A 22,439-nucleotide genomic window follows, 5' to 3' on the forward strand; every position below is an offset into this window, starting at 1 on the left:
CAGGTGGAGTTGGATCTGACCCCACATCTCACCTCAAGGTGGACCTGGGGCTGATCCCACATCTCACCCCACTGTGGAGCTGAGACTTGGCCCACACTTCACCCCACTGTGGAACTGGGGCTGAACCCACTTCTCACCCCAAGTGGAGTTGGGGGTGAACCCACTCCAAACCTCATGGTGCAGCTGGGGCTGACCCAACACATCACCCCATGTGTAGTTGGGGGCTGACCCCACACCTAAACCCATGGTGGAGCTGGCAGTGACCCACACCTCACCTCCCTGGATTTGGGGGCTGACCCCACACCTCACCCCAAGTGGAGTTCGGGGTGAACCGACTCCAAACCCCACAGTGGAGCTGGGGCGGACACCACACCTCACCCCCCTGTCTAGTTGGGCCTGACCCCAAACCTCAGCCCACAGTGGAGTTGGGTGGACCCCACGCCTCACCCTGTGGTGGATTTGGGCTGACCCCACACCTCACCCTGTGTGTTGAGCTGACCCCACACCTCCACTCAGTTCCATCTAGAGATGATCCTCTACATCCCTTGGGTAGAAAAAATGGATGAACTTCACCATTAGCCTCAGAGAGCCTGAGTCTGAGCCTACATCTCACCTCAAGTGTAACAGTGCTTGTTCCCACACTTGAGTTCCTTGGCAGCTAGGAGTCATCCTACAACCCATCAGTGTTGGGTGGAGCTGAAGAAGATCCCAGGGTGGATCTAGGCTGAATCACACACATCACCTCGGTTTACACTGGAGTTTTTACCTGTCGCCTCAGGTTAACATGCAGTTGATCTCCCATCTCACCTTGTGCAGAACTGCAATTGATCTCACCCCAGTCACCGCAGGACGTCTGTCTCAGCAGCTGACTGACAAGAAATCCAAATGGGCTCATCATCCCTTATCATTATTGTTCAGTCACTAAGTCACGTCTGACTCTCTGCGACCCCATGGACTGCAGCACACCAGGCTTCCCTGTCTTTCACTATCTCTCGGAGTTTGCTAAAACTCATGTCCATTCAGTCGGTGATGCCACCCAACCATCTCTTCCTCTATCCCTTATCATTTGTTGGTTTAAGTGACAAATGAGGGGAGACAGACATTTTGTTACCGTGCCTGCCTCCCGAGACAGGCCTGGAGGTACCTGAGCAACACAGCTTTTATTTAAGGTGAGTCTCAAGGCAAAACACGGGGGACGAAAGGCGAGGGGCAAGGGGCGAAGGGCAGGGGGCCAGTGCTGGTGTGCAGGCTCTGCCTCTGCTCCGCACGCCTCCGTCTCTGCTTCTGTTCAGCCAGCAGGAGCCCCGCGCGCTATGTGAAGAAAAACAGCTGCTCCTCCTTGTCCTTGTCCATCAGCTCGTGCTGGACTGCTCCTTGGTCTTCAGGGCAGGTGGCTGGGACTGGCACACTAGCCTCCTGCCCCGCTGCGGGGAGACGACACCGTGAGACTGCACCCTGGCCTCAAGGTGGGTACTGAACCCTAACCCTAACCCCAAACCGTAACCCAACCTCTAACTCTAAACCCTAACTCTCTAACCCTAATCTTCTCTAGGACTTTGACACCGCCTCTCACGGCTGCGTGATGTCTTTCCACTCTAGGACCGGACACCGCCTCTCACTGATCCCTGACGTTCTTCCTCTCTAGGACCGGACACCGCCTCTCCCTGATCCCTGACGTCCTTCATCTCTAGGACCAGACGCCACCTCTCACCGATCCCTGCGGTCGTCCTCTCTAGGACTGGACGCCGCCTCTCACTGATATCTGACGTCTTTCCTCTCTAGGACGGACGCCGCCTCTCGCTGATCCCTGACGTCCTTCCTCTCTAGGACGGACTCCGCCTCTCGCTGATCCCTGACGTCGCTCCCCTCTAGGACGTGACGCCACTTCTCACGGCTCCGTGACGTCTTTCCTCTCTAGGACCGGACGCCGCTTCTCGCTGATCCCTGACGTCCTTCCTCTCTAGGACCGAACGCCGCCTCTCACTGATCCCTGACGTCCTTCCTCTCTAGGACCGGCCGCCGCCTCTCGCTGATCCCTGTCGTCCTTCCTCTCTAGGACCGGCCGCCGCCTCTCGCTGATCCTTGACGTCGCTCCTCTCTACGACATGACGCCACTTCTCACGGCTCCGTGACGTCTTTCCTCTCTAGGACCGGACGCCGCCTCTCACTGATCTCTGACGTCCTTCCTCTCTAGGACGGGACGCCGCCTCTCGCTGATCCCTGACGTCCTTCTTCTCTAGGACGGACGCCGCCTCTCGCTGATCCCTGACGTCTCTCCTCTCTAGGATGTGACGCCACTTCTCACGGCTCCGTGACGTCTTTCCTCTCTAGGACCTGACGCCGCCTCTCACTGATCCCTGCGGTCCTTCCTCTCTAGGACCAGACGCCGCCTCTCGCTGATCCCTGACGTCCTTCCTCTCTAGGACGGACGCCGCCTCTCGCTGATCCCTGACGTGCTTCCTCTCTAGGACGGTCGCCGCCTCTCATTGATCCCTAACGTCTTTTCTCTCTAGGACCGAACGCCGCCTCTCACTGATCTGATCCCTGACGTCTTTCCTCTCTAGGACAGGCCGCCGCCTCTCACTGATCCCTGACGTCCTTCCTCTCTAGGACCTGACGCTGCCTGTGACCGGCCCTGACTTCTTTCCTTTCTCTATGCCCTTTGACTGCCCTTTTCAGGTCCTCTCCACAGACCCCGTCCGCCACCACTCGTCCACTTACGACTCCCCACCCCAGGTCCGCTTGACTGCTCCCCTCAGGGTCCTCTCCGCGGACCACCCCCCCGCCGCCCAGGTTCTCTCCGTGGGTCCCCCCCCCAGGTCCTCTCATCGGCCAGAATCGGGTCGCCAGGTCCTCTCGACGGCCCGCCGCTGGTCCCCTCTCGTCGCCTGCCAATGGTCCTCTCATTGGCCAACTGCTGGTCCTCACTACATCCTGACATAGGTCCTCACTATTTCACGTCTCTGGACCTCACTACGACCTGACTCTGGTCTTCGCTATGCTGTTACTATGGAGCTGACTACACTTTCAACTCTATCTCTGGTCCTCACTTGGGTCTGACTCTAAAAGAACTGTTAAAATATGCCATACAATACCTACATAAACAGAGTGAAGTTATTTCAAACACAAATACAGATCACTTCAAAGCAAAGGAATTCAGAAGCACCTTCCAGATGAGATTTCCTGGAATGAACAACCACCAAAATGGGAACCAAGATTATCCTAAGTCTACAGAACCACAGAGTGCATGCTAGTGAGTTATCACACAGTCTAAGTTCTAGAAACACCGCAAGTGCTACTTTCCTGGTTTCCCAGATTAATTCCTTGGGGTAGGACATTTGGAACAGTCCAGACAGGATGAACAGAGGATCGTCCTCAAGACAGAGTTGGTCTTGGCAGCGGCTAGGGCAGTTCCTCTTCTCTGCTCCTGCCCTGGAGTTCCAATTGCCAGATTGGGGTATGACTCGGTCTCAGCCTTTCCAGGCAAGAATGCCAGGTGATCTGCCCTCTAATGGAATTCTCCAACCTTCCACTCTCTTGAAAGAGGCTGGCATGGAGAAAATCTTGGAGCATCTGATAAAATCAGAGGACCCACAGGGGCCATCCCCAAGTCAGCCCAACAATGAGCACCAAGTCTGATCCCAAAACGCCACCTCTGTACACCAGTGCTAAACCAAATCTCAGAGATAGAGTTTCATGTGAAGTAGAAAAGCAAGCTATACTGCTTTGCTAGCAAAGAGGGCCACAGAAAACTCATGCCCTCAAAAACTGCTCCAAGGCAGGAGGATTTAATTAGGAGTTTTATAGATATGGGCTTCCCTGGTAGCTCAGCTGGTAAGTAATCTGCGTGTAATGCAGGAGACCCTGGTTCAATTCTTGGGTTGGGAAGACTCCCTGGAAAAGGGATAGGCTACCCCCTTTAGTATTCTTGGGCTTCCCTGATGGCTCGGCTGCTACAGAATCCACCTGCAATGCGGGAGACCTGGGTTTGATCTCTGGGTTGGGAAGATGCCCTGAAGAAGGGAATGGCTACCTACTCCTGTATTCTGGTCTGGAGAATTCCATGGACTGTATAGTCCATGGGATCACAAACAGTCAGACTGAGTGACTTTCACTTTATAGCAATGGTTAAAGGGCAGAGTTGTAAGGATTAGGGTGTGTACAGGGCCGGAACTCCCTTCATCTGACCTCAGGTGGTCTCTTAGTAAGCTTCTCTGGAATAAAGAATGCTACAATTTTCCATTTTGCTGGAGAGGATGTTTAGTTGGGTAAAAAGTTTAGAGATATTTTTATGTGTATCCCTTTTGACAGATGTTCAAACTGGTTTTAGAAAAGGCAGAGGAACCAGAGATCAAATTGCCAACATCTGCTGGATCATCAAAAAAGCAAAAGAGTTCCAGAAAAACGTCTATTTCTGCTTTATTGACTATGCCAAAGCCTTTGACGGTGTGGATCACAATAAACTGTGGAAAATTCTGAAAGAGATGGGAATACCAGACCATCTGACCTGTCTCTTGAGAAACCTGTATGCAGGCCAGGAAGCAACAGTTAGAACTGGACATGGAACAACAGACTGGTTCCAAATAGGAAAAGGAGTACATCAAGGCTGTATATTGTCACCCTGCTTATTTAACTTATATGCACAGTACATCATGAGAAATGCTGGGCTGGAAGAAACACAAGCTGGAATCAAGATTGCTGGGAGAAATATCAACAACCTCAGATATGCAGATGACACCACCCTTATGGCAGAAAGTGAAGAAGAACTAAAGAGCCTCTTGATGAAAGTGAAAAAAGGAGAGTGAAAAAGTTGGTTTAAAGCTCAACGTTCAGAAAACTAAGATCATGACATCTGGTCCCATCATTTCATGGGAAATAGATGGGGAAACAGTGGAAACAGTGTCAGACTTTATTTTTTTGGGCTCCAAAGTCACTGCTGATGGTGTTTGCAGCCATGAAATTAAAAGACGCTTACTCCTTGGAAGGAAGGTTATGACCAACCTAGATAGCATATTTCAAAGCAGAGACATTACTTTGCCAACAAAGGTCCGTCTAGTCAAGGCTATGGTTTTTCCAGTGGTCGTGTATGGATGTGAGAGTTGGACGGTGAAGAAAGCTGAGTGCTGAAGAATTGATGCTTTTGAACTGTGGTGTTGGAGAAGACTCTTGAGAGTCCCTTGGACTGCAAGGAGATCCAACCAGTCCATCCTAAAGGAGATCAGTCCTGGGTGTTCATTGCAAGGACTGTTGTTGAAGCTGAAACTCCAATACTTTGGCAACCTCGTGCAAAGAGTTGACTCATTGGAAAAGACCCTAATGCTGGGAAGGATTGGGGGCAGGAGGAGAAGGGGATGACAGAGGGTGAGAGGGTTGGATGGCATCACCGACTCAATGGGTATGGGTTTCGGTAAACTCCGGGAGTTGGTGATGGACAGGGAGGCCTGGCGTGCTGCGATTCATGGGATTGCAAAGAGTTGGACAAGACTGCGTGACTGAACTGAACTGAACTTTTGACAGAAACAGGACCCTGACTCAAGACAAAATACTCTTTTTTGAGTGCTCTTTCCTTCTGTCTGCATTCCCTCCCTTCCCTGATTAGCACCTCTTCCAATCTGCCCTTTGGAGCTCAGGGTAGGTCATGGAGCTGGGAGTCTATTCCCGACAAACAAACAGGGAACATGGGAAAGGCTTCTGGGCCCAGGAGCCCCTCAGGGTCCACTCGATTTCACTACCAGGCCCTGACCCTACACTAACTATGGCCCTCAGCTGTCCATGATGGCCTGAGCTTTCCCAAACTGTCCTCTTAACTCTCTCCCTAACTAAGGCCCTGATGCTGGTTGTAACGAACACCCTGACAATATCCCTGGGAAAAATGGTCTAAAGTGTCTTTTACTAAGGTCTTCAAAGTTTCTCTGAGGCCCTGACGCTCTCCCTCATTAAGCCCTTAACTCTGTATTTAAGTGACGGCCTGATGCACTCCCTCTCTCAGGCACTGAAGTTGCACCCCTGATGCTCTCCCTCACTTCAAGGCACTAAGGCCTTGAAGAAGTCTCTACCTGAGGGGCTGGTACTGTCTGTAACCAATTTTCTGACTCTTTCCCTAACTAACATCCTCATTTTGCCTCTAAATAACACCCTGAGACTCATCCTAATGCCCTGATGGTGTCCCTAATAGCCCTCAATATGCCTACTTTTGCCATGATCCTGTCCATAACTAAGGCCCTGAATATGTACTGAAGTAGGTCTCTGATGCTGTCCCTAACTAACACCCTGACACTGGTCACAACTATGAACGTGACGCTAGCCCTATTAAGGTCCTGAGATGCTGCTAAGTAACAGCCTGAACTTCTTTAAGGCCCTCAAGTTATCTCTAACTGAAGCCTTGAAACTGTCTTTAGCTAAGTCCCAGACACTGTCCCTAGCTAAGGCCTGAACTATACTTTATGATGGCCCTAAGCCTGTCACTGCCCCTAATTGAGGCCATGATACTGCCCCTTATAGCCTAAGCTGTCACAAAATAACACCCTGATCTTATTACTAAGGCCCTGACTATGTCCCTAAGAAAGTCACTGAAGTGCAGCTAACTAACAGCCTGAACTATCTCTTACTCAGGCCATGAAGTTATCTCTGAGGTCCTAACACTGTCCCTAATTAAGGCCCTGTTGCTGGCCCCAACTAATGTCTTGTTGCTGAATCTGAGTCCCTGATGCTCTTCCTGTTATCCTTTGCTCTACCGACAGAGTTTTGCCAAGAGAACACACTGGTCATAGCAAACACCCTCTTCCAACAACACAAGAGAAGACTCTATGGTCAATATCCGATTGATTATATCCTTTGTAGCCAAAGATGGAGAAGCTCTATACAGTCAGGAAACACAAGAATGGGAGCTCAGATCATAAACTGAGTCATAAGACTGCGGCTCAGATCATAAACTCCTTATTGCCAAATTCAGACTTAAATTTAAGAAAGTAGGGAAAACCACTAGACATTCAGGTCAGCAGTGACAACAGGACTAGGAAATGTCAAAGAATGTTCAAATTCAGTTCAGTTCAGTTCAGTCGCTCAGTCGTGTCCAACTCTGCAGTAGTTAGAGCATTCTTTGGCATTGCCTTTCTTTGGGATTGGAATGAAAACTGACCTCTTCCAGTCCTGTGGCCACTACTGAGTTTTCCAAATTTGCTGACATATTGAGTACAGCACTTTCACAGCATCATCTTTTAGGACTTGAAATAGCTCAACTGGAATTCTATCACAATTGCACTCATCTCACATGCTAGCAAAGTAATGCTCAGAATTCTCTAAGCCAGGCTTCAACAGTACATGAACCACGAATGTCCACATGTTCAAGCAGCATTTGGAAAAGGTAGAGGAACCAGAGATCAAATTGCCAACATCTGTTGGATCATCAAAAAAGCAAGAGAGTTCCAGAAAAACATCTACTTCTGCTTTGGCTACACCAAAGCCTTTGAGTGTGCAGATCACAACAAACTGTGGAAAATTCTTAAACAGATGTGAATACCAGACCACCTGACCTGCCTCCTGAGAAATCTGTATGGAGGTCAAGAAGCAACAGTTAGAATCGGACAAGGAACAAGGGACTGGTTCCAAACTGGGAAAGGAGTACGTCAAGACTGTATACTGCTACCCTGTTTATTTAACTTATATGCAGAGTAGATCGTGTGAAATGCTGGGCTGGATGAAAGACAAGCTGGAATCAAGATTGCTGGGAGAAACATCAATAACCTCAGATACACAGATGACACCACACTTCTGGCAGAAAGCAAAGAGGAACTGAAGAGTCTCTTGATGAAAGTGAGAGAGGAGAGTGAAAAAGTAGGCTTAAAACTCAACATTCAAAAAACTAAGATCATGTCACCTGGTCCCATCAATTCATGGCAAATAGATGGGGAAATAATGGAAACAGTGAGAAACTTTATTTTCTTGGGCTCCAAAATCACTGCACATGGTGACTGCAGCCGTGAAATTCAAAGACGCTTGCTCCTTGGAAGAAAAGTTATGACCAACCTAGACAGAATATGAAAAAGCAGAGATGTTACTTTGCCAACAAAGGTCCGTCTAGTCAAAGCTATGGTTTTTCCAGTAGTCATGTGTGGATGTGAGAGTTGGACCATAAAGACAGCTGAGAACTGAAGAATTGATTCTTTTGAACTGTGGTGTTGGAGAAGACTCTTGAGAGTCCCTTGGACTGCAAGGAGATCCAACCAGTCCATCCTAAAGGAGATCAGTCCTGAGTATTCATCGGAAGGACAGATGCTAAAGCTGAAACTCCAACACATTAGCCACCTGATGTGAAGAACTGTCTCATTTGAAAAAACCCTGATGCTGGGAAAGATTGAAGGCAGGAAAAGGGGACGACAGAGGATGAGATGGTTGGATGGCATCACAGACTCGATGGACATTAGTTTGAGCCAGCTCTGGGAGTTGGTGATGGACAGGGAAGCCTGGTGTGCTGAAGTCCATGGGATTGTAAACAGCTGGTCACAACTGAGTGATTGAACTGAACTTAACTTGCACCATTTCAGGAAGTGACTCAGTTTTCCAGGTATCTTTCAAGTATACACGAATGCATGGCATATATTAAACCTCCAATTGTTTTTCTCCAGTTCATCTCCCCTTCGTTATGAGGATCTCAATGAAGAACATCGAAGGGCAGAGGGAAAATGATCTTTCCTCTCATCTAATGTGATACAATAGTATTCAGAGTACAAAGGAATGAACTACCAACCCATTTATTAAAAAAAGCATGAATCTAACATTTACGTTACTAAGAAACCCAGCCTCAAGTGCTACACACTGTACAAATTTATAAGACATTCTAGAAAAGGCAAAACAGACATGATAAACAATTTATGGAATATGTGGTTGAAATATTTCATATGGTATTGTAGTGATGAATACCTGCCACTATGCATTTGTCTAAGCACATATATTTTTGTTTTTAGAATCCAACAAGTAAAGTATTACCTACTCAAATTTATTTACTTATGGTATGGGAGTGTCAAAGACTGGAATGCAGAATTTAACAAAGAATCTAACTTATTGAGAAATGTATGAAAAACTTCAGGACTTCCCTGGTGGTCCAGTGGTTAAGACTCCACGTTGCCAATGCAGGAAAGGTGGGTTCAATTCCTGGTCAGGGACCTAAAATCCCACATGCCATATAGCACAGCCAAGAGATTTTTTTGAAAAAGAAGAAAAAGAAAACACCCACTCTTAGTGGTAGGACAAAATGAGCTGACCTAAGTTCATTGCGGAAACGAATGGAATCTGCAGGCCACAGGCAAAATGTACCATGCATAAACAATGGACTCTGTAAGTTCTTTCCTATGGGAGCATGTAGCTAACAGGACTGGAACTACTGTATCAGTCATCGAATGGAAAAAGCACTGGATTTGATAAATGACAAGTAGTGGAAGCCAGGTTTCTTACCCCTGGAGTGGGAAGTTACAGGTGGACAAAGGGAGAAGGTTACAATACCTGTGTCATAACAGGTCAGGTGGGAGACATAATTATAAACTATCTTTAGCCTAATACAGAAACACATAGCTCCCTGTGAAAATCTTCATAACTGTGTGTATGCATAGTCTGGGATACATGCATATGTATTTTCATGCATTGTCTGCTGAGAATAGTAAGTTCCCACATACAAGTTTTTATTACCATTCTCTAATAAAAAGGAATAAGGATTCTTTAAATATGTGGCTGATACTAGGACTGAGACAGTAAATATGTAAAGCAAGATCATCTTAAAATATGAGAAAGAAGCACCAAAAAACCCCATGAAAGCTGAATTATGTAAAATAAAAACAGGAGAGCATGGAAAAAGCTCTTAATAGCCAAAGCAAGAATAAATTAAGCAGTCTAATAACGTAATGCTAGATTATAACCAAACGTTTAAAATAATTTTCATGTGTCCAAACTGGTTTAAAAAAAAAGTTACATAGGTTTTATGAGTAGTGTTGAATAAATATCTCTGTGCAGAGAGATTCTAACAACTGATGCAGACGCTCAGCGTCCATCAAGCGTGTGAGGCTAACTCCCCTCCTCAAGTGTGGGTCCCACATCATGACTTCCTCCGTCATACGGCGCACAGGACGGACATGGGGAAAACCGACAATAAAGACAAATAACAAAGGTGGCAAAAATGTACAGAAAGTGGAACTCCAACTTTACTTGTGGAGATGTAAAATGGTGCAATCGATGTGTATAAAACTTCAGCATTTTCTCAAAAATATAGAAATATAATTATCATATGTTTTGGAAGCTCCACTCCTAGACATACATACAAAGAATTTGAAACAGGTGTTCAAATATAAAGTTGTACACCAATATTCATAGCAGCACTGTTCTCAACAGCCCAAGGTAAAAACAATGAAAATGTCCACCAACAGGTGAATGAATAGGCAAAATAAGGTAGATACATCCATAAGATGCCATATAAAGGAATATAGTAAAATAGAGCCACAGCTGCAGAAAACAGTAGGGGGCTCCTCAAAAACAAACACAGAGTTAACATAGAATCCATCAATTCCGGTCCAGGGAATACACCCAAAATATTTAAAACCAAGAACTGGAACAGATAACTGTATCCCATATTCACAGAAGCGTTATTCACAGTAGCCAAAAGGTGGAAGCAACACAAGCGTTCCACAGATGAATGGATAAGCACAGTGTAGTAGATACACAACGGAACATGATTCAACCTTTACAAACAAGACAACTCTCACACATGCTCTAATGTGAATGAACCTTCAAGTCATTATGTGAAGTTGAAACAAAGCCGACACAAAAGGAAAAGTGTTCTATGATTCCACCAGTACGAGATATCCATATAAGACAGATTCCAAGTAGAATCAGGTAGCCAGGGATTGAGGGTGCTGAGTGTTTAATGGTCACAGTGTCACTTCGGGAAAAGGAAAAGATTTTGGAGATAAACGGTGAGGATATTTTTACAACTTGAGTGCAGCTAATGCTATAGAAGTGCATACTGAAAATGACTCAAATGATAAATATTATATGTTTGTAATCCCAATGAAAAAATCATACAGGTTACAACATGGAAAAGCACTGAAAACATCCTCAGTGAAAGACGCCACACAGAAAAAGCCACGCAGATCACAGTCATCTTGTCACTTTAAATCTACGGAAGTTTTTAACATGAGGGAAAGCCCCAGTGGTGGTCCCAGAAAAAGAAAACTGCATTAGAATGGAGAAAGACATTCGCACAAAGTTTGGGCAGCTGATGCAAGTTGAAGTGGTCCTATGGATAGGATTGTAATGTGGACACCATAACTATCCCCCATTTTGGGGTTATGGGCTGGTTCCCTGGGAAAGTGACCCTGTTTTGGGTAAAACACATTGCATTTTTCAGTGTGAATATGGAAAACTTTGTACCACTATTTAAACTTGACACTTTTGAAATTTTACTAGAAAGTAAATTACTTTTCAGTACAACCATGTAAGTCACATGGCAGAAAATCAGAGATGGCATCAAACATTGTAATAGAGTCCAAGACTTAACCAGACCAAATTCAACTAAAGTAGTGATGCTAACTGCCTTGTAGTAGTCCACATGGTATTAAAAGTCACCATAGGAAGAGTAGCCACCATGCCTTGGGTGCTGTGGATGGTCCTGATGGAACTGAAACTATGAGATGTCTGAATTCTAGTTTTCCATGTAACACCACATCAAAGCAACTGTCAGAACTATAAAGTGAATTCAGGGACTTCCCTGGCAGTCCAGTGGTGAAGGTTCTGCATATCCACTGCAGGGGATATGGGTTTGATCCTTGGTCAGGAAACTAAGGTCCAACATGCTGAGTTGCATGGCCAAAAAATAAACCAGTAGAACTGCAAGATCATGTGTGATTCTCTACACTAATAATGAACTATCAGAAAGAGAAATTAAGAAAATAATCCCCTGTACAATTGCATACCCCTAAAACTAGAAATTTAACCAAGGACTTGAAAGAGCTACAAGCTAAAAACTGCAAGAGACAGTGCTCAATTAAACTGAACAGATATGAAAAGATACCCCATGCTCATGGGTGACAATACTGTTAAAATCTCCATTCTAACCAAAGTAACGTACACATTCATGCACATCTACCAACATCTCATTGACATTTTTCACAGAAACAACAACAATGTTAACATCCGTGTGGAACCACAAAGGACCCAGAAGAGCCAAAGTGACCCTGAGGAAGAACAGGCTGGCAGCATTTCCATCCTTGACTTCAATCTACATTACGCACCTAAAGGCACCACAGGATGTGTGGAACTGTATCAGAAACAGGCACAGATACCAGAGAGCTCAGAAATAAATTGATTACCAATTTATTTTACAATTGCATCAAACATTGCAATAGAGTCCAAGACTTGTAAATTGTAATCAATTTACAAGGAAGGAGCTAAGAACATATACCCAGGAAAGGACACTCCTCTCAATAAACCATGCTGGGAAAAACGGACACCACACACCAAGGAACAACACTGGACACCATTCTATACCACAGACAAAAACTGACTAAAAACCCACAGCTTTCCACATCGAGCCCTAACTGTCCTGGGTCCTCTGAAGACAGACACTCAGCAACAGCCACACACAGAAAGTTTCTTCCCAATTTTCCTCACCCTTTCCTTCAGCGGCACCACCTCCCTTCAGGTCCTGAGGAAACCAGGCTCCTGTCAGCCTGAACTGAAGCCCACAATGTCCCAAAGCCAAAGCTCTAATGGGTTCTGAGGGGCCAGACTCCCATCACCCTGGATTGAACCCCAAAATGTATCAAAGCTCAAAACCCAATGGGTCCAGAGAAGACCAGACTCCTGTCAGCTTAAGATGAACCCCACAACATCCCAAAGCCAAAGCCCTAGTGGGTCCTCAGTGGCCAGACTCCTGTCTCCCTGAACTGAACCCCACAAAGTCCCAGAGCTGAAGCACCAGTAGGTCCTGAGGAGACCAGACTTCCATCAGCCTGAACTAACCCCACAATGTCCCAAAGCCAAAGCCATAATGGGTCCTGAGGGGCCAGACTCCCATCACCCTGGATTGAACCCCCAAGTGTATCAAAGCTGAAACCCCAGTGGTCCCTGAGGAGACCAGACTCCCATCAGCTTGAACTGAACACCACAATGTCCCAAAGCTGAAGCCCCAGTGGTCCTCAGTGGCCAGACTTCCTCCAGCCTGAAATGAACCCCACAAAGTCCCAAAGCTGAAACCCCAGTGGGTCCTGAGGAAACCAGACTCCTGTCTCCCTGAACTGAACTCCAAAAAGTCCCAAAGTTGAAGCACCAGCAGGTCCTGAGGAGACCAGACACCTATTTAGCCTGAATTAACCCCACAATGTCCCAAAGCCGAAACACCAATGGGTTCTGAGGAGACCCAACTCCTGTTAGCCTGAAGTGAACCCCACAATGTCCCAAAGACAAAACCTGAGCAGGTCTTGAAGAGACCAGACTCCCTGTCTTCCTGAACTGAATCCCACAACGTCCCAAAGCTGAAACCCCAGTGAGTCCTGAGGAGACCAGACTGCCTTCAGCCTGAACTGAACCCCACAACGTCCCAAAGCTGAAACCCCAATGAGTCCTGAGGAGACCAGACTCCTGTCAGCCTCCACAGGCAGCCAGGTGCTCAGTCAGAGCGGGAATTTCGCTTGGGGAGGGAGTGGGTCAGGGAAGCGGGCTCCTCGCTCCCTGCCAGCCAATGAGAACTGCAGATCAAGCCTCCCTCACTCGCGCAGGCACAGCTAAGTGGAGACTCCGCCCCTCAGGGCAGTTCTGCCAGGTCCATTAAACTATGGAAATTCAAACTGAAATATTGCCAATATCCAAAACTTCTCCAAAATAGTTAAGGAATAATTAACTTGAAACTGTATATCGCCAGCCCAAGTTTGATGCATGATACAGGGTGCTCAGGGCTGGTGCACCGGGATGACCCGAAGGGATGGGATGGGGAGGGAGGTGGGAGGGGGGTTCTGGAAGGGGAAAACATGTACATCCATGGTGGATTCATGTCAACGTATGGCAAAACAAATACAATATTGTGAAGTTAAAAAATAAAAAATAATTTTTAAAAAAATAAAAAAGATCGGAACAGACACCTAGGCAAAAAAGTTATACAGATAGTACAAAACAGAAACACGCTCAACATCATACACCATTAGGGAATTACAAATTAAAGTCACGAGCTATCACACTAACATATTAGGACTGCTAAACTCTAAATATATGACAATACCAACTGCTGGAGGCTGAGGACTAGCAGGAACGCTCCCTCACTGCTGGTGGGATGCATGCACAGCCACCTTGTAACACAGTTGGGCAGTTTTCTCCAAAGCTAAACAAACCTCACCTTGGGATCCAACAATCATACTTCCAGTATTTAGGAAACTGCTTTGAAAAATCCATGCCCAAATGCAAACAAAGATGAACTTAGGCACAGCAGCACTATCCATAATAGTTAAAAGCTTGAAGTAATCAGGGTATCCTTCAATAGATGAATGCATAATCAAATTGGGGTATATCCATGTCAAAGCAAGTAGAACATGCCACCCCAAAATATGCCTCTCTGCTGTGAGGATTGCTTAAGTCCACTTCCATAAAAAAAAAAGAGGAGTCTCTGGAAAATATATAGCAATTGCCATTTTGTGATGGACATTTGCAACAGAGAAATCTCTGCATTTAAGGGTTGTCCCTGTTTGCACCAGAAATAAAAGGATAATTGAAACTCAAGTAACTTATCAATGGAGAGGTCTCAACTTAAATCTATAAACAATCATACCCTTCTTTACTGTGTTTTGTATAATTACCTTCCATAATGGGCTTCTCATATTCTTCAGGGTCTTCTGTTTTTAGCTGAAGATGGTATTTAAGGTGATGACTTTGGACATTTCAGGGAGTGACTCAGGTTTCTTTGGTAGCTCCCCTATATACAGAAGCTATTTGTTGTTTTAGTCACTAAGTCGTGTTTGCCTCTTTGCGACCCCACGGACTGTAGCCCGCCAGGCTCCTCTGTCCATAGGATTCCCCAGGCAAGAATACTGCAGTGGGTTGCCATTTCCTTCTCCAGGGGATATTCCCAACACAGGGGTCAAACCCAAGTCTCCTATATTACAGGCAGATTCTTTACCACTAAGCCACCAGGGAAGCATAGAGGAGGTATGCTTCTGTTTTTTCTCCTGGTAATTTATCTTTTGTTACAGAAGGGCAGAGTGAAAATTGTTTTTCCTCCCATACACATGCAATGGAGTATTACTTATCAGTTGTAAGGAATGAACCACCAAACCTTGAAAAGCATGGTTAAATCTCACGTGCATCAACAGACTCCACAGAAATACAAAGGATCATAAGAGACTACTACCAACAGCTATATGCCAATAAAATGGACAACTTGGAAGAAATGGACAAATTCTTAGAAAAGTATAACTTTCCAAAACTGAACCAGGAAGAAATAGAAGATCTTAACAGACCCATCACAAGCACGGAAATCGAAACTGTAATCAGAAATCTTCCAGCAAACAAAAGCCCAGGACCAGACGGCTTCACAGCGGAATTCTACCAAAAATTTAGAGAAGAGCTAACACCTATCCTACTCAAACTCTTCCAGAAAATTGCAGAAGATGGTAAACTTCCAAACTCATTCTATGAGGCCACCATCACCCTAATTCCAAAACCAGACAAAGATGTCACAAAAAAGGAAAACTACAGGCCAATATCACTGATGAACATAGATGCAAAAATCCTTAATAAAATTCTAGCAAACAGAATCCAACATCATATTAAAAAGATCATACATCATGACCAAGTGGGCTTTATCCCAGGAATGCAAGGTTTTTTTAACATCCGCAAATCAATCAATGTAATACACCACATTAACAAATTGAAAGAAAAAAACCATATGGTTATCTCAATAGATGCAGAAAAAGCCTTTGACAAAATTCAGCATCCATTTATGATTAAAACCCTCCAGAAAGCAGGAATAGAAGGAACATATCTCAACATAATAAAAGCTATATATGACAAACCCACAGCAAACATTATCCTCAATGGTGAAAAATTGAAAGCATTTCCCCTAAAGTCAGGAACAAGGCAAGGATGCCCACTTTCACCACTACTATTCAACATAGTTTTGGAAGTTTTGGCCACAGCAATCAGAGCTGAAAAAGAAATAAAAGGAATACAGATAGGAAAAGAAGAAGTAAAACTCTCACTGTTTGCAGATGACATGATCCTCTACATAGAAAACCCTAAAGACTCTACTAGAAAATTACTAGAGTTGATCAATGAATATAGTAAAGTTGCAGGATATAAAATTAACACACAGAAATCCCTTGCATTCCTATACTCCAATATTGAGAAAACAGAAAGAGAAATTAAGGAAACAATACCATTCACCATTGCAACAAAAAGAATAAAATACTTAGGAATATATCTACCTAAAGAAACAAAAGACTTATATATAGAAAACTATAAAACACTGATGAAAGAAATCAAAGAGGACACAAACAGATGGAGAAATATACCGTGTTCATGGATTGGAAGAATTAATATAGTGAAAATGAGTATACTACCCAAAGCAATCTATAGATTCAATGCAATCCCTATCAAGCTACCAATGGTATTTTTCACAGAACTAGAACAAATCATCTCACAATTTGTATGGAAATATAAGAAACCTCGAATAGCCAAAGCAATCTTGAGGAAGAAGAATGGAACTGGAGGAATCAACCTGCCTGACTTCAGGCTCTACTACAAAGCCACAGTCATCAAGACAGTATGGTACTGGCACAAAGATAGAAATATAGATCAATGGAACAAAATAGAAAGCCCAGAGATAAACCCACGCACATATGGACACCTTATCTTCGACAAAGGAGGCAAGAATACACAATGGAGAAAAGACAATCTCTTTAACAAGTGGTGCTGGGAAAACTGGTCAACCACTTGTAAAAGAATGAAACTAGAACACTTCCTAACACCGTACACAAAAATAAACTCAAAATGGATTAAAGATCTAAACGTAAGACCAGAAACAATAAAACTCCTAGAGGAAAACATAGGCAAAACACTCTCCGACATAAATCACAGCAGGATCCTCCATGACCCACCTCCCAGAATATTGGAAATAAAAGCAAAAATAAACAAATGGGACCTAATTAAAATTAAAAGCTTTTGCACAACAAAGGAAACTATAAACAAGGTGAAAAGACAGCCTTCAGAATGGGAGAAAATAATAGCAAATGAAGCAACAGACAAACAATTAATCTCAAAAATATACAAGCAACTTCTGCAGCTGAATTCCCAAAAAATAAACGACCCAATCAAAAAATGGGCCAAAGAACTAAACAGACATTTCTCCAAAGAAGACATACAGATGGCTAACAAACACATGAAAAGATGCTCAACATCACTCATTATTAGAGAAATGCAAATCAAAACCACAATGAGGTATCATTTCACACCAGTCAGAATGGCTGCTATCCAAAAGTCTACAAGCAATAAATGCTGGAGAGGGTGTGGAGAAAAGGGAACCCTCTTACACTGTTGGTGGGAATGCAAACTAGTACAGCCACTATGGAGAACAGTGTGGAGATTCCTTAAAAAACTGGGAATAGAACTGCCATATGACCCAGCAATCCCACTGCTGGGCATATACACCGAGGAAACCAGAATTGAAAGAGACGCGTGTACCCCAATGTTCATCGCAGCACTGTTTACAATAGCCAGGACATGGAAGCAACCTAGATGTCCATCAGCAGACGAATGGATAAGGAAGCTGTGGTACATATACACAATGGAATATTACTCAGCCATTAAAAAAAATACATTTGAATCGGTTCTACTGAGATGGATGAAACTGGAGCCCATTATACAGAGTGAAGTAAGCCAGAAAGAAAAACAACAATACAGTATACTAATGCATATATATGGAATTTGAAAGATGGTAACGATAACCCTATATGCGAGACAGAATAAGAGACACAGATGCATGGAACAATTTTATGGACTCTGAGGGAGAAGGTGAGGGTGGGACGTTCTTGGAGAATAGCATTGAAACATGTATATTATCATATGTGAAACAGAAAAAAATAAATAAATAAATAAATAAAATAAAACAGTATTGGAATTGTGAAAATTATGAAATAGGCACCAAGACAATATGTTTGGGGACACAATTTGCCAATATATCGGAACCAACAAACCAATATATGTGAATTATTTAAGACTCAGGCATTTATATACATTTACATATGCATATATGTATGTATGGAAGTCCCCTATATTTGCCATGAGGATTGAAAAAAATGTGAGTAAAGAGCTTGGTGCAATCAAATAAAATATTTTTTTAATAGTCAAAAAAAAAAATCTCACGTGCATATCACTCAGTGAAAGAATACAGTCTGGAGAGAGAGCACACAGTATGACCTCATTTATGACATTCTAGGAAAAGCAAAGCTACATAGATAATAAGCAGATCATCTGCTGAAGGGGGTTGAAGTATTCCCCGTGATGCTTTAGAATGGACACCTGTCACTATGCATTTGTCTACACTCATCGATTTGTATAGCCCAAGGGATCAAACAATCTATTCAAGTACAGTTATTTAGAGTGTAAGAGAGTCACAGGACAGAATACACAATGCAACAAAACCTAAGCACATTAGAAATGCACAAAAAAAATATCTCACTGTAGGAGATGGGGCAAAATGTGTTGACTTTGGAAATGAATGAAATCTATATACAAAAGGCAAAATGGCCTGCACATAAACACTGGGCTTCATTTTATAGAGATCTTTCCAGAGTGCAGTAGCTAGCAATTCTGAGCCCACTGTACATGAAATCTGAAGAGGAGAAAAGAGCTGACAAATGCAAATGGTGGGGGCCAGGCTCCTCACTGCAGGATTGGGAAGTTACAGATAAGCAAAGAACAAGAGGATGAAGCTGAGCCCCTGACCACCACTCCTTATGGCTCTGAGTTGTGTCCAACGGGACCACCATCACCTGCACGTAGGTGCTATAAGCCACCTGCCCCCTCTTGGCCTTTTCCCTTCCTCCCTGTGATGATTCCAGTGACATTTCCAGCCTGCACCCCTCTTCCAGGCCAGGTGCATCTGTCCATCCATGGCCTCCCCATCTCATTCTGGGGGCTAACAGGCCCCTCGAGGACTGCGATCCTGCTGCTGCCCACAGCCAGGAGGCAGCCCCAACTTCTCCAACTGCTGAGCCCAGACACCTGGTGTAACCAAGCAGGAGCCTATGGGGCCCTCCCAGGACAGATCCCGTCCCGTATCCTCTGCTGCAGCTCCTCTCTGAAGTATGGAGATAATAGTATCGGAGGCACACTCAGGGAGTTGTTTTACAGCTGCTAAAAGCCCCACTGAGTGGAAGTAGTTAACTACTTGATGAGCATGAACACGTCACCCCCAGAGTGTCCAGTACCTGAGGATTTGTGAGGTTAGCCTCCTGTTACCTCACCAACCAGAGAACTGTGCACCAGCCAATCACATACTCTGTGACCCCCCTCCCTCATGTGGCCTGTAAAACTGCTTTCCTGAAACCCTTCAGGGACTTCAGGGTTTAGAGCACGAGCTACCTGTCTCCACGTATCGGTGCCTTTACAATTAATGCTGCACTTCCTTTACGGCAACTGGTGTCAGGCAACCGGCTTTGCTGCACTCGGGTGTGTGGACTCCAGTTTGGTTCAGGAACACGGAGCCTCCCAGGTTCCCAGTTCCTTGTGCCCCGGGGACTGTCAGCTCCTTCTCCAGGGCGTACGGCCAACCCCCACACTAATTCCCCTCTGCACCCTCAGCCTTGGCCCAAGCCTAATCCCTCCATCAGGCCCTGACAAAGCTCCCCGCCCTCACGGTGCGTCTCACATCCCACCCAACACGGTCTTTTGAAGCCTGAGCAAGACCGTGCCCCCTCCTCCCTGTGATTCTCCTCACCTGATGAAGCCAGGCCTTGATCCGTTCCAGGTGATCCAGGATCCTCATTCTCTCCATATCCCACCTGTGTGGCCGCTGTCTGTGCCCGTCTATATGGGCCTGTGTGATCTCCTAAAATAAGGGTTATTTTATATACAGATAATGGGGTGAATGGTGGCCCCAAAACATATGTCCCCCCAGAAACGAGAACAGGGTCATATCTGGGAAAAGGGTCTTTGTAGATGTAGTTAAGGATCTCAAGGTAAGGTCATCTAGGGTTAGGGTGACCTTCAATCCAACTGACAAAGTCCTTATAAGAGATGAAACAGGACACAGATGAGAAGCCTCATGAAGATGGAGGCAGAGATGGGAGGGAGGGGGCCACAAGCCCCGGGACCCCTGGAGCCCCAAAGCTGGAAAAGGCAGGAAGGACCCTATCCTGGAGCCTCTGGAGGGACCTCAGCCCTGCACCACCTTGATCTCAGGTGTCTGGTCTCCAGGACTGGGGGAGGATGAACTCCTGTTATTTTAAATCACCCAACATGTGGTCGTCTGTTAGAGAAGCCACAGAGAACTCACACAGGCCCTGCTCTGTGGGATCCTAGAAGTGTGGGTCTCACTAAAGGAAGATGGAGGCTGGATTACAGAACCCTTAGAGTCAGCACTGGGCCCTCAGAAATGCTAAAGCAATGGCTGGGCCCCAAAATGTTGAGGGGTCAAGTCTGAACCCTGTCCCTAGGGTTACTGGCTGCACATGCCTTCCCAGGTTCTTACACCTGTATGTGGTGTAGTAAGTATCTAGTCCTGACTGAGGACATTTAATGTCACTGTTCACATTGCTCATTAAGAACCCACCAGTTACACAGGTGAAAACCCAATTAGGACGCTTGCTACACCAATGAGCAATTCTGAACATGGTCGGGGGTGGGGACTTACATGCAGACAGCAGCCCTTCCACTCTCCCACCCCTCCTCCACACTCCCAACCCCCTCCTCTTCCCTCCCAACCTCCCACTCCTACTCCCACAAGGAGGGTCCTCAATGGGAAGCTGGGGGACCACGCAGAGGCATCTTGAAGTAAATGCTGCCTGATCCCTAGGCTAGCTGCTCCTGAACATTCTCCACCCATCCCAGTTAAAATACTCGAATATGTGCAAAGAAAATTAGAGATACCAAGGGAACATTTCATGCAAAGATGGGCTCAATAAAGGACAGAAATGGTATGGCTCTAATGGAAGCAGAATATATTAAAAAGAGGTGGCAAGAATACACAGAACTATACAAAAAAGATCTTAATGACCCAGATAACCATGATGATTTGATCACTCACCTAGAGCCAGACATCCTAGAGTGTGAAGTCAACTGGGCCTTAGGAAGCATCAATATGAACAAAGCTAGTGAAGGTGATGGAACTCCAGCTGAGCTATTTGAAATCCTGAAAGATGATGTTGCTAAACTGCTGTATTCAATATGCCAGGAAATTTGGAAAACTTAGCAGTGGCCACAGGACTGGAAAAGGTCAGTTTTCATTTCAATCCCAAAAAAGGGCAATGCCAAAGAATGTTCAAACTACCACACAGCTGCACTGATTTCACATGCTAGCAAAGTAATGCTCAAAGTTCTCCAAGCAAGGCTTCAACAGTCCATGAACCAAGAACTCCTAGATGTTCAAGCTGGATTTAGAAAAGTCAGAGGTACCAGAGATCAAATTGCCAACATCCGCTGTATCATAAAAAAGCAAGAGAATTCCAGAAAAACATCTACTTCTGCTTCATTGACTATGCTACATCCTTTGACTGTGTAAACCACAATAAACTGTGGGAAAATCTTAAGCAGATGGGAATACAAGACCACCTTATCTGCCTCTTGCAAAACTTTATCCTGGTCAAGAAGCAACAGTTAGAACTGGACATGGATCACTGGACTGATTCCAAATTGGGAAAGAAGTATGTCAAGACTGTATATTGCCACCCTGCTTATTTAACTTACATGCAGAGTACATCATGAGAAATGCCAGGCTGGATGAAGCAGAAGCTGGAATCAAGATTGCCAGGAGAAATATCAATAAACTCAGAGATGCAGATGACACCACCCTTATGGCAGAAAGTGAATAGGAACTAAAGCGCCTCTTGATGAAAGTGAAAGAGGAGAGTGAAAAAGTTGGCTTAAAAGTTAACATTCAAAAAACTAAGATCATGTCATCTGGTTCCATCACTTCATGGCAAATAGATGGGGAAACAATGGAAACAGTGAGAGACTTTATTTTCTTGGGCTCCAAAATTACTGCACATGGTGACTGCAGCCATAAAGTTAAAAGATGCTTGTTCCTTGGAAGAAAAGCTATGACCAACCTAGGCAACGTATTAAAAAGCAGAGACATTACTTTGCTGACCAAGGTCCATCTAGTCAAAGCTATGGTTTTTCCAGTAGTCATGTAAGGATGTGAGAATTGGGCCATAAAGCAAGCTGACTGCCAAAGAATTGATGCTTTTGAA

The 22,439-nt window shown here is 44.9% G+C and overlaps 1 long non-coding RNA gene across 1 annotated transcript; it reads right to left on the reverse strand.

Moving 5' to 3' along the window:
* Positions 1-1,102: 1,102 nt before the first annotated feature.
* Positions 1,103-1,729, reverse strand: LOC145504608 (uncharacterized). The gene is made up of 2 exons (XR_014052326.1): positions 1,538-1,729; positions 1,103-1,424 (listed from the first exon to the last, which is right to left on the reverse strand). It is a non-coding gene; the product is annotated as an uncharacterized LOC145504608 (long non-coding RNA).
* Between the last annotated feature and the right edge of the window lie 20,710 nt (positions 1,730-22,439).

This window comes from Giraffa tippelskirchi, chromosome 5 (assembly GCF_054371585.1).
Source record: "Giraffa tippelskirchi isolate mGirTip1 chromosome 5, T2T-mGirTip1v1.2.pri, whole genome shotgun sequence".
Taxonomy (NCBI): Eukaryota; Metazoa; Chordata; class Mammalia; order Artiodactyla; family Giraffidae; genus Giraffa; species Giraffa tippelskirchi.